The following is a 14037-nucleotide window of genomic DNA, read 5'->3' as shown; positions in this document are numbered from 1 at the left end:
TTGGAGCGCAGTTCCTTCAAGGGTAAAGATACAAACCACGAGCACGGAGCTACAATGCCAAGACACGAACAGACGCCATGACACCGCACCCAGCGCACCGACAGCCGATAGGTGGCGACAGAGAGAGAGGGAGAGAGAGAGAGAGAGAGAGAGAGAGAGAGAGAGAGAGAATTGAATTTGAACACCGTTTATTTCCACAAAATGCACAAGAATGTCAACCTATACCGCAAGGGTATTTACAAGCAGGAGCAGAGAAAAAAAAGGTACAACAACACCAAAGCATCACATTCTTGATGCAATTCTTAAAACATCATGACGAGTTTCGAGTCCTGAACCACACACAAGGCCTCGTGAGTGCACCATTTCCATTCAAAAAGTTCAACATTCTCGTTACTCATATGGTGATCAAATTCCAGCCTTAATCTTGCTGACACCAGCCCTTTAAATATTGGAATGACGTCATCACTATAACATTTATCAATCTTAATTTTCCTTGACTTATAAATTGCATATTTTGCAATGGCAATCAGGAAATTCATCAAGGCACCAGCATTTTTACAAGAGGAGGTAAAGGGTACACCAAAAATAAACATATGCAAGGTAAAAGTGAAAGATAATTTATAAGAAAGGTGTGCAATCACAGAAAATAGAGGTGCTAACCTCCTGCACTGGACATATGCATGAAAAAGATCCTCCTCCTGTTCGCAGAAGGGACAATTTACAGGCACCGAGGCATTAAGATGGTGGATAAAAGTGTTTGAGGGGAGAGCCCAATGTGTTAGCCTCCATTGGATATCCGCTAAGAACCCATAGATGGGTGGAACAAACATATTATGCCACAGTGGAGTAGAGGGAAACCCCGGCCCTAACCGTTCTGACCACAAGGCCACACGCATCGCTCCAGACAGGGATGAGACTTCTTTCCCCCTCACGAGTTTAAGGACACCAGCCTTAGTTACTAAGTGAAAGGGGCAGGGAAACCCATCATCATTGGACTGGACAGAGGGCAGCACCTTGATTTCGGGGAAAGATAGTCGAAAATCTTCGACAATTCCGGCACCTTCCCAGCCAATGTTTAGCTGCCTGAATTTTTTTACGACTACCTGTTTGATTTGTTGAACAACTCGAACAGATGCTACACAAACACCTGTCGCCACCACCCCAGCAGACCTCCACTTGGTTCCAGATGCATCCCTTAGATCACTCACTTTGCTTACACCTCCTTTAATGAATTTTTGAATTAAAGCATGGCTACGAGGAATACATGGGAAAAAGCTGTTATAGAACAGAGGCTCTTGGAGGAAATTACGACAATTATATGCCTCAAGACAACGTTTAACCTCAAGGCCTTTCCATGCATCCAGCAAACTCCGATAAAAAGCGGGAAGTGAAGCACTGCTGACACAATCAAGGTCCACCAAGAGAAGGTGCCGATCATAGTTCATTCCACCAGCCTGTTGTAATAGAAAATGTGCAAATGGGCGCCAGGGCAGCTCTTCCGCATACAGTAGTCTCTGCACAGACTGCAGACGAAAAGCCATAAGCCGCCCAGAGACATCAATGACTCCTTGGCCCCCCTCCTTCCGAGGGTGGTACAGTATACTGGGCCGCAGCCAGTGGTAGCCGCTCCAAAAAAAGTCTATCAACTTCCTCTGGATGGCAGGGATCAGCTCCTTGGGTGGCTGCAGGGTAATGACTTTATGCCACAATCTCGCTGCAGTCAGGTTATTGATAACAAGAGCGCGGCCTCTGTATGAAAGAGACCGCAGTAGTCCTTTCCATGATTTTAAACGATATGCGATTTGTTCCACACCTCCTTCCCAATTCCTCATTTCCATTTCATGGTTTCCAAGATAAACTCCAAGATATTTGACCCCGTCTGTTTTCCATACCAGATTTTGTGGGAGTGATGGTGGTGATATGACTGAGGGGTTACCTGAACTACACCACAAGGCTACACTTTTACTCCAGTTTACTTCACCAGAAGAGGCTGCAGAGAAGTCTTTTAAGCACTGCTGTACTGCAGCTACACTGCCCGGGCCTTTAAGTAAAACACAAACATCATCAGCATAAGCTGTTACGACAAATTTTAACCCCTCTACCCCCATATCCTGAGGCAATCGTTTCCTGAAGGATGCCAAAAGTGGTTCAAGGGCAATTGTGTACAACAGTCCCGAGAGAGGACAGCCTTGGCGGATACCCCGTCGAAAGGGAAAGGGGGAGCATAAGTTATTATTTACTTTCAACATACAGAAAGTGTTTGTATATAACAGTTTAACATATGCTGTGAAGGTTTCACCAAACCCCATCCCCTTAAGAACCGAAAACAAGTATGCATGATCAACACGATCAAAAGCCTTTGTTTGATCCAGAAACAATAACCCAAAACTGGCAGGCACATACTTTTTACAGGAAATAATATCTCTTACCAGAAACAGGTTATCATGCATGGACCGTCCAGGAACACAGTAGGTTTGGTCCGGCTGTATGACAGAGCTGATCACCTCTTTCAGCCGATTCGCTAATACTTTAGACAAGATTTTGTAGTCACTACACAGTAAGGAAACAGGTCGCCAGTTCTCAATGAGTTGAATGTTCCCAGGCTTCGGCAAAAGGCATACGACCGCCCTTCTACAGGACAGAGGAAGTTCTCCAGCACGAAGGCTTTCGTCAAGGACTTCAAGCAGATCCGGTCCCACAAGATTCCAAAATGTCTTATAAAACTCTCCAGGCAGCCCGTCAATCCCCGAGGCTTTACCATCTTTCAAGCCTCGCATGGCTGCTTCAAGTTCATCAGGTGAAATTGACGATTCCAGTGTGTGCTGCTTGTCCTCCTCGACTTCTGGGAGCCCGGCAATCAGCTCCTGTATCGCCTCACTGTTGATACTCTGGGCAGAATACAGGTCAGAGTAAAATGCTTTCAAGGCCGCTTTAATCTCCAGTTGGGAGGTAACCGTTGACCCATTAGCAGTACAGAGCTTATGAATTTGCTGCGAGTTTTTCACCGAATTCTCCAAGCTAAAGAAGTCCTTATTTGGCATATCCAAAGTCAAGTAACTCATCCTCATACGCACCAAGGTACCCATTGCCCGCTGCCTCACCATTTCGGTCAGTAATGACCTTTTTGTCCATAGTAACTGATCATATCCAAAATCTTTCCCAGCCCCATTACGATTCTGTTCCAATTCTGCAATTTCGGCCTTTAATGAGTCAATTGAGAGACTTTGCATTTTAGTAGTAAACAGACTATACTGTTGACAAAACGTTTTAACTTGACACTTTGCAAGGTCCCACCATATGCGAAGGTTGGCATGCTCAAGCTTAGAGGACCGGATTTTCCCCCACACGGTTCGGAAGGCATCTTTAAATTTCTTATCACTTAACAACCGAGTATTGAGTGACCAGTATGCGCTACCTCCTGATGTCAGGGGTAATTTAAAGGACATTGCCACTAAATTATGATCTGAAAACCCTGTTGGGAGTATTTGGGTAGTGGACACCACATTCAGCATTGGCTTATTGATATAGATCCTGTCCAGCCTTGCCCTTGATATGACGCCATCATGACATCTGCACCATGTGTAGGCCCGTGAAGTTGGATGCTGCAACCTCCACACATCCTCAAAACAATAGTTCTTGATGAGGCTCGCTAACACCTTTGCAGAAGCGCCGTGGGGTTCATGTCCATTCCTGTCAACTGAAGGATCAATTGTACAGTTAAAGTCCCCTGCGATACAGGTGAGAGCAGCTGGATCCAGTCCCTCTACAAAGTCCCGCAATGTGGAAAAGAATGTTCTTCTTTCTATAGGTTCACTTGGTGCATACACATTTACTATAATAAGCTTTTGTGTATTGCAGTAAAACTCCACCGCTATCAAATGTGCCTTATAGACCTCCCTATAAATAACACTCTGAGTGGGAAGCCTGGGACTTAAGGCGATGGCAACACCAGCCTTGGGTGTGGAAACCCCACTCAGCCACCATTGCCCTTTAAAAAGTTTACACCATTCAGCTGCCAAATTGTTTGTGGCATGGGTCTCTTGCAATAGAATGACATCTGCTTTTACCCTCTCCATTGCCTGGATTGCTTGAATTTTTCGTAAGGGGGCACATCCCCCATTGATGTTCAGGGAGGCAATATGTATTTCTCGCGTTGTCATTCTAAGGTGGTAGCTCACCGTCTGCCTGCAATTCCTTGTTCGCCTTTGTTACTGCTTTACGAAGACGTTGAAATTGAGGCTCTGAGAGCATGGGGTCATTTTTCTGTAAAAGAGGTTTCGAAACCTTAATGAAAGCTTGAACATCAGGGAAATGATCTCTAATTACAACGTGACGTTGTCTAAACGTTTCGTTTAAGAAATCAATGACCTTCCCTTTTGTCACCTCTGCTTGCCTCACCTGCTCCTTCTGAGACTCACTCAGGGCAGCAAGACTGCATCCTTCCTCATCAGCCTCGACCCCACTCTCACCCAGTGGTGTGTCAGGTACTGGCACCTCATCTGTGTCATTGTCACCATGGTATTTTTGTTGCGTCTGCATGGCACCAACTACCCCATCGTTGTTGTCTGCCACCGACTTATCAATCTCTTTCTCATCATCTTCCGTTGAGATGAGGGTCCTTAACTGCTCGTCGCATGGTGCAGGGTGTCCACCATCACACACGGTGACACGCTCGGTAATGCTTCGATTATCTTCATCCTGTGAAATGGGCAGATTCCCATCTCTACCTATTGCATTACCATTTTGCTCATGGTCATCAGGTTGGTCTGTATTACCATCTGCCTGCACGAGAACCATTTTGTTTCCTTTTCCTCCATTCTCATCGCTCGCAAGAGAGCGTTTCAAGTTTCTCCTCGACTCGGTCTCCATCAGCTTCACCTCCTCGAAGTCCCTTTGTTCTTGAGGTTGCAGCCTCTCCTCCACATATGGTTGCTCCACTACCGTATGGGCTTCTCCACCAGCACCACTGTCACCCGCACCCTCGTATTCCGGTGTTGACCTTTTCTCGACACCTGGCTCATCTACAGGGTCGTTCAAGTCATTTACAGGGGGAGGGGGGGCTGCCCCAGCTGCTGTGGCATAACTCTTCCTCACATCAGGACAATACTGCCGAGTGTGTCCGTATGCCCCACATGTATAGCAAATCAAGGTCTCAGTAGCTGCAAAGATCCGGTAATCATGATCTCCTATTTTAAAATTTATAGATATGTTCAGCTGTTTTGCCTCATCCTTTAGTACGACGAAACAAAAACGTCTAAACGACTCTACATACTTCAGCCTTCCGTTCCTGGTTCGCAGGGGGACCGTGATAATTCGTGAGACGACAGTCCCATGCTCCCGTAATTTACGTAGGATTTCTTCATTCCTCAGAAAGGGCGGAACGTTACTTAAAATAACTTTAACCGCCGGCGTGTCCATGGACGATACCGGGACAAATTGGTCATTCCCCAACGTTAACCCGTTTTGCACCACGATGTCTGCAAGGCTAACTTGTGACACGAAAACCACCACTTTGTGGTTCATTCGAGACGCAGCACGAATGTTATTCACCCCGATCAAATCCCCGATTGCAAGTAGAACATCGTCCATTTGCACGTCTTCCGGCGGAACAAGGCACAGCCCGTGCTTACGCGATAACACCTCATCACTAACACGATCAGCAGTCCTTTGACTATTCCTATTAGCCATTTATCGGCAATAAACTGAACAAACTAAACGGTAACAATGCAATAAACTAACCAAACGAATCAAAATTAGTTAAATAAGTAAATAAATAAATAAATAAATAATCGGCACGATATAACCAACCCACGTTATAAATTAATACAGGTGGCTAACCGTTACCGTGCTGTCTCTCTCTCCCTCTCTTGTCTCAAGAGCAGAAGGGAAACACGGAGAAACCTTCACAAACTCGTACAAGGACACAAATGGAGTGAAAGGGGGATAGGAAAGACCACCAACACAGCACCGTACTCACAGCTCAACACCCACAGCCGCCATGATTACCACACCCACGCACGACTCACAACCATCCAGAAGGGGGCGAGAGAGAGCGAGAGAGCGAGAGAGAGAGAGAGAGAGAGAGAGAGAGAGAGAGAGAGAGAGAGAGAATTTGAATTTGCAACACCATTTATTTCACAAAAAAACACACCAGGTCAAGTTACATTTTTACAGGAGAGAAAAAAATAGAAAAAAACAACAGTTCTTAATGTTAAAAAGAAAAGCACAAATTCGATTCATTCACAACACATAAGGCTTCATTGATACACCATTTGCATTCAAAGAGTTTGACATTTTCATTCGCCACATAATAATCAAACTCTAACCTTATTCTTGCAGACACCAGCCCTTTAAACATAGGTACAACATCGAACCCATGCCCATTATCAATTTTAATTTTCCTCGATTTATATATTGAGTATTTTGCTACAGCAGCTAAGAAGTTTAGGAGGACACCAGAGTCCTTGCAGGAGGGTCTGAAAGATACACCAAAAATAAAAGAATGTGAAGTAAAAGGAAAAGACAACTGATCAAAAAGGTGTGTGAGAATCAAGAAAAGAGGTATTAGTCTTTCGCATTTCACATAGGCATGAAAGAGATCCTCCTTCTGTACACAGAAGGGGCATGCTACTGGCACTGAGCTGTCAAGGTGATGAACAAAGGTGTTCGTAGGGAGAGCCCAATGTGCTAGTCTCCACTGGATATCTGCGAGGAACCCGTAAATAGGTAATTTGTACATATTAGGCCACAGTGGCGTGGCAGGAGACCCTGGCCCTAACCTTTCGGACCACAAGGCCACTCTTGTTACTCCGGAGAAGGGTGATGCTTGGTTTTCTCGAAGGAGCTTGTGAATACCAGCCTTTGTTGCCAAATGAAAAGGAGAGACAAGTTCACCATTCGACTGGAGAGCTGGGAGCACCTTAATTTCAGGGAAAGACAGCCGAACATCCTCGACATTGTTTATACCTTCCCAGCCAATATTTAACTCCTTAAACTTCCTCTTGACGATGCGTATAATTTGGCTGACAATACGCACGGATCTTAAACCAAGAATGGCCGCCACCCTGCCAGCAGACATCCATTTTGTCCCAGATGTATCCCTCAGGTCACAAACTTTGCCAATTCCTCCTTGAGTAAATTTCCTAATCAAAGTCGGACTATGAGGAATGCATGGAAAAAAACCGTTATAGAAAATAGGCTCTTGGATAAACATCCGGCAATTATAAGCCTCAAGGCAACGATGAACCCCAAAACCTTTCCAAACTCTCAGCAAACCCTGATAAAAAGTTGGGATTGAAACTAAGCTGACACGGTCAAGGTTCACCAGGAACAAGTGCCTATCATAACACAGGCCTCCCGCTTGTTGCAACAAGAAAAACGCAAATGAGCGCCAGGGCAGCTCTTCAGCATACAACAGACGTTGCACAGACTGTAGGCGAAAAGCCATAAGCCGGGTGGACACCTCCACAATTCCATGTCCACCCTCCTTCCGAGGATGGTACAGTATTTGCGGCCGAAGCCAGTGGTATCCATTCCAAAAGAAATTAACCAAGACCCGCTGGATGGCTGGTATCAACTCCTTGGGTGGCTGCAAGGCAATTAGTTTATGCCATAATCTTGCTGCTATCAAGTTATTTATAACAAGAGAGCGGCCTTTATAAGAAAGAGATCGCAGCAGTCCTTCCCATCGTTTCAACCGGTGTGTAATTTGTTCAATCATTCCTTCCCAGTTCTTCGTTTCTACTTCCTGGTTGCCGAGATAGACACCAAGATATTTGACTCCATCTGTTTTCCACTCTAGATTATGTGGGAGTGACGGTGGCAGTGTTAAAGAAAGGTTATCTGAACCGCACCATAAGGCTACACTCTTGCCCCAATTTACTTCGGCGGAAGAGGCCGCAGAGTAGTCTTTAAAGCAACGCTGCACCGCAGCAACACTACTTGGGCCCTTAATCAGAACACATACATCATCAGCATAAGCTGTGACCACAAATCTTGAACCAAAAACGGCTCCCACATCCTGAGTTATTCGCTGCCTGATGGATGCTAAGAGTGGTTCAAGGGCAATTATAAACAGAAGTCCAGAAAGGGGACACCCTTGACGGATACCCCGACGGAAAGGAAAAGGGGGACATAAACTGTTGTTTACTTTCATCATGCAGAAGGTGTTAGTGTATAACAGCTTGACATAGGAAATGAAAGTTTCGCCAAAACCCATCCGCTCCAGAACAGAAAACAAATATGTATGATCAACACGATCAAAAGCCTTTGTTTGGTCAAGAAACAACAACCCAAAACTGGCACGCACGTACTTATTACAAGAAATAATATCCCTTATCAGAAAAATATTGTCATAAATTGACCTTCCTGGTACACAGTAGGTCTGGTCAGGGTGCACAATAGAGCTGATCACAGTTCCCAAACGGTTTGCTAAGGCCTTCGACAAAAGCTTGTAATCCGCACACAGCAATGAGACAGGCCGCCAGTTCTCGACTAGTTGAGTGTCCCCAGCCTTTGGCAACAGGCAAATGACTGCTCTTCTGCAGGACAGGGGAAGCTCTCCAACATGAAGGCATTCATCAAATACCTCAAGCAGGTCAGGTCCCACAAGTTTCCAAAAAGTCTTATAGAACTCTCCGGGCAAACCATCAATCCCAGAGGCTTTACCATCCTTCAAGCTCCGCATAGCAGTTTCAAGTTCAGCAGCCGAAACTGACATGTTCAATGTGCGTTGCTGGTCTTCCTCAAGTCTTGGAAGCCCGGTAGTCAGCTCCTGCAAGGTCTCATTACTTATGCTCTGGGGGGAGTACAAGTTTGTATAAAAAACCTTCAAAACAGACTTAATCTCCTGTTGGGAGGTCACTATTGGCCCATTAGCAGCACGTAGCCCATGAATCTGTTGTGATTTTTTAACAGAGTTCTCCAAACCAAACAAGGCCTTATTTGGCATATCCAACGTTAAATAACTCATTCTCATGCGTACCAGGGTGCCCATTGCTCGCTGCCGTACCAGTTCAGTCAACATTGCCTTTTTAGTCCATAGCAGCCGGTCACCTGTAGTGTCTTTCCCAGCCGTATTAATGTTTTCCTCCAGGGCTGCAATTTCAGCCTTTAATGAATCAATCGAGAGATTTTGCAATTTAGTGGCATAAAGACTATATTGTTGACAGAACGATTTGACCTGACCCTTTGCGAGGTCCCACCACAGTCGAAGGTTAGCATGTTCAAATTTGGAGGACCGAATTCTTTCCCACACGGCTCGAAAAGCCTCTTTGAATCTCATATCATTCAGCAGGTGGGTATTAAGTGACCAATACGCACTACCCCCTGAGGTCAGAGGCAAATTAAAACCCATTGAAACCAGGTAATGGTCTGTGAAACCAGTTGGGAGTATCTGGGTTGTGGCCATCACATTTAGCATTGGCTTATTCACGTAGAATCTGTCTAGCCTTGCCATTGATATCCTCCCATCATGGCATCTGCACCACGTATAGCACCGTGAAGTTGGGTGTTGCAACCTCCAAACATCTTTCAAATGCTGATTTTTGATGATGTTCTCCAAAATCCTCATAGAAGCTGGATGGGGTTCATGACCGGTCCTGTCTACGGAAGGATTGATAGTGCAATTGAAATCACCAGCAACACAGATGAAAGCGGTTGTATCCAGTCCTTTTACAAAGTCATGCAGAGTGGAAAAGAACACTCTTCTTTCCATGGGCTCACTCGGTGCATATACGTTCACAATGATGATCCTTTGCGTGTTGCAATAGAAATCCACCGCTATCAGATGTCCCTTATAAATTTCCTTAAAGACAATCTTCCGAGCAGGGATTCTATCACTCAAGGCGATGGCAACACCAGCTTTGGGTGTGGTAAACCCACTCAGCCACCACTGCCCTCGATAAAGTTTTCCCCATTCAGCAACCAGGGTGTTCGTAGCATGAGTCTCCTGTATCAGGATGATGTCGGCTTTCACCCTCTCCATCGCCTGAATTGTCTGAATTTTTCGTAAGGGGGTACAACCCCCATTGATATTCAGGGATGCGATACATATCTTTCGCAAAGCCATTTACAAAGGTAACTCACCCTCCGCCTGCAATTCCTTATTCGCCTTTGTGACCGCTTTCCGAAGACGCTGAAATTGGGCCTCCGAGATTTCCATTGGGTCATTTCTTTGCAGGAGGGGTCTTGCAGCCCTGATGAAAGTTTTCACATCGGGAAAATGGTCTTTGATCACAACGTAGCGTTGCCTAAACGTCTCGTTTAGGAAACTGATGACGTTTTCCTTTGTTGCTTCCATCTGTTCTTCTCCCTGATGATCATTCACAGACACAAGGCTTTGAGCTTCCTCATCCAGCTCCCTAACCACATCAACGTTGAAACTCCTTTGTTGTGTGTCAGGAGCAGGCACACCTTCTGTGTCATCACCACTGCAGTCTTCTTGTTGCATCACAAGGGGCACATCTGTGCCACCACTGCTGCCTATTATAGGTCTGCTTGGACCATCATCCTTGGTCGTTTCAACCGGATGTGAGCAACAACCGTTGTCACTCAGGCCCTGGGACTGCTCGTTGTCACAAGGGACAATGGTGCCATCATCACAACCAATACTGCTGCATTGATTTTCTTCAACAAGAGCAAGGGGTGAAGTCCTACTCTCCTCTGTTTCGTCACCACCCTGCCCAGCTTGCTGAGAATCATCAGGATAGTCTGAGATACTGTTTGTTTGTACGAGTATCACTTTGCTACCTTTGTCTTCCACCTCGGCGCTCAAAAAGGTACGTTTTAGGTTCCTCTTAGCCTCGGTGCCTTTCATCAATACCTCCTCAAAGACCATATTCTCTTGAGGTTGCAGCCTCTTGTCCTCATCGACTGGGTGCACCCCTGCTGCACTAACCTCAGCAACACCGCCACCACTTTCCACACCCTGGTCTTCTGGTGTGGGCGTCTGTACTCCACCAGGCTCATGAACGGGGGGCACTGCATCAGTTACAGGGGGGGCCGACCCAGCTGCTGTAGCGTACGTCTTCTTGGCGTCTGGGCAATACTGCTTAGTGTGTCCGTGTGCTCCACATCCGTAGCAGATCAAGGTCTCGGTCGCCATGAAGATTCTATATTCATGCTCGCCTACTTTAAAGGTGTGGGAGGTGTTCAACTGCTTCGCTGCGTCTTTTAGAACAACAAAACAAAAACGTCTAAACGATTGTACGTGCTTCAACCTGCCGTTTCTCGTACGTAGAGGAACCCTAATGATTCGAGAGACGACAGTGCCAAACTCACCTAGCTTGTGTAGGATTTCCTCGTTACCTAGGAAAGGCGGAACATTGCTCAGAATGACTTTAACTGCCGGCGTGTCCATCGACGACACAGGAACAAACAGATCGTTTCCCAAGGTCAAACCATTCTGCACAACAATATCGGCCAGACTTATTTGCGAAACAAAAACCACAATTTTGTGATTCATACGAGACGCGGCACGAATGTTACTCACGTCGATCAAATCCCCAATCGCAAGCAAAATGTCATCCATTTCAACTCCCTCCGGTGGGACAAGGCACAGCCCGTGCTTACGCGATAAACCCTCATCGGTAACACGATCGGCAGGCCTTTGGCTACTCCTATTAGCCATATCGTCAAAGGAGAAACGAAGTGAAAGCAAATAGATTTGTATAATCCCAAAAAAAAAAAAAGAATAGAAAAAAATATATATATATTAAGTAACTAGAAACGAAAGCACGGTTTAAACCACGTTAGGAAAAAACGTGGTTCAAACAAACCCTTACCGTGCTGGCTCTCCCTCTCTCTGTCTCGAAGGAGGAGAAAAAAACGAGGGACAGGTGGTAACGAAGCAGGAAGGGAGGAAAAAGGTCAACATACACGACAAGAGTACAAAAGGAAAAAACCAAAGGAAGGGGAAAGGTAAAAAGGTTGGTGGGGAGAGGATGAAAAACAACACGAGCCAGGAGCTACAACACACAAGCACGAGCACGCGCCATCTTGCCACGCCCAACACACGAAACGGCCAGCAGGGGGCGCGAGCGAGAGAGAGAGAGAGAGAGAGAGAGAGAGAGAGAGAGAGAGAGAGAGAGAACGCTTCACGAATTTGCGTGTCATCCTTGCGCTCTTCGTTGCCTGAAATTCTCTATTTTGAAACTTTTGAAACATTTAAAACATTTGGAGAATTAGAACTATTGACGTGTTGACGCGTTTGGGGCGTTTCTGCAGTTCCAAATAGATATTTCCACGCCCCTTTCTCTTTCCCCTCTTTTGCCCCCTCGTGGAGAAGATTATGCCCCCGCCTTTGCGCAGGGGCCATGCTAATCTTCTCTGTATCGTTCCAATTTTTGCATATGTACTGCCGAAGCTCATCTAACACATTAGTAGGTGGCGACAGAGAGAGAGAGAGAGAGAGAGAGAGAGAGAGAGAGAGAGAGAGAGAGAGAGGGAGAGGGAGAGAAAGAGAGAGAAAGAGAAAGAAAGAAAGAAAGAAAGAAAGAAAGAAAGAGAAAAAGAGAAAAAGATATATATATATATAATTAATTAATTTACATATGATTGCTTCGAGAGAATAATGTGTCAGTGTGTTAATTGTGCTCGATTAAATTTAAGAACCTTTTTAACCAGAAAGAATATCTTTGTTTTGCAAGAAACAAACAGATAAGGTTCATCAAGACATATAGATGCATGTGAAGAGATGATCATACCTCTAAAATGCATTGCAAAATAATGGGTATCCTTGACAGGGAGAGGAATGATCCGAGACGTTCAGAATGGCTTTTCCCTGATTTATGAGCTAATCCTCCCCAGCAATTTCTGGAGGCAGCTATAGACAGCCAGGGCCACAAAATAGACAGAAGAGATTAATCCGTTGCCGATTTTAGAAATGCATTCCTCAGGCCTGAACTTTGTAAATGTTCTACAATTATTGAGCAGTCCGCTGCCAGGGTGCCTGCGATAGATCACCTATTCTTCGCGAAGGACACCGTGGGCTACCAACTAATACTGGCAATACGGGATCCACATTATAAGGTCCATCCGAGAGGCGGCACACACATTGATGAATGACCATGCCTGTGGAACACCTGGATGACAGTTTATAGCTGGGTCGGGATTCAAACCTCGGTTGGACAGCTCAGAGGCGAGTGTGAACCAATGGGTAGGTGAGGCAAAAGATGATGCATTGTTGCAAATCTTTTCTTCTGCTTCATTAGATTTCTTTATATTGAGATATCTGCATTTTGTTAAGAAAGCACATCGAAAACCGTTCAACGGAAGAATTAAAACTTTACCACATGTCACATGAACATTTGATATAGCGCATATTGAGTGTAAATCAAAAACCGTTCAATGGAGGAATTTGAAACTTTGCCACATGTTATATGAACATTTGATATAGCGCATATTGAGTGTAAATCAAAAACCGTTCAATGGAAGAATTTGAAACTTTACCACATGTTATATGAACATTTGATATAGCGCATATTGAGTGACAATCGAAAACCATTCAATGAAGGAAATTTAAACTTTACCACATGTTATATGACCATTTGATAGAGCGCATGTGGAGAGTACATCAAATAGCATGCGAAATTAGAATCATTGTAATCGCTTGAGCCTTTATTGCGCTCTGCTCGTGGAAAAAAGCAAAGAAGTTCAATTTGGCGTTTTCACAATCTCCCAATTTATACTTTACTGATATATTCTGGTGTCTTTATCAGCTTTGTTAGTTATGAAAACACTCGAACAGCATAAAAGTTTTTTTTGTAAAAGCTTATGAATGTACTGCATAGCAGACTTTTCAAAGTATAATTTGTACACATTTACCGCAGAAGTGTAGATAGATACAATTGCAAATTTGCCACCTCAAAACAAACAAACAGAAGAGTTGGGTCTCACCAAGTCCTTCTGAAGACTACAAGGGGTAAGTTTTGTATGAATACCATCTAGTTTTTATTATGGTATAATTTACTGATTATGATTATCAGATAATTTATTGGTGACTGTGACAGAGGGCTTGTAGTTCCTGGTTAGTAATTA

At 44.9% G+C, this 14037-nt stretch overlaps 1 pseudogene; it reads right to left on the bottom strand.

Moving 5' to 3' along the window:
- Positions 1-12298: 12298 nt before the first annotated feature.
- On the bottom strand, positions 12299-12376 carry LOC137415850 (U6 spliceosomal RNA; annotated as a pseudogene).
- Positions 12377-14037: the final 1661 nt, after the last annotated feature.

Source organism: Myxine glutinosa, chromosome 10 (genome assembly GCF_964187855.1).
Source record: "Myxine glutinosa chromosome 10, kmMyxGlut1.1, whole genome shotgun sequence".
NCBI classification, from domain to species: Eukaryota; Metazoa; Chordata; class Myxini; order Myxiniformes; family Myxinidae; genus Myxine; species Myxine glutinosa.
The sequence above is the reverse complement of the archived record's forward strand: the minus strand, read 5'-3'. Positions and strand labels throughout refer to the sequence as shown.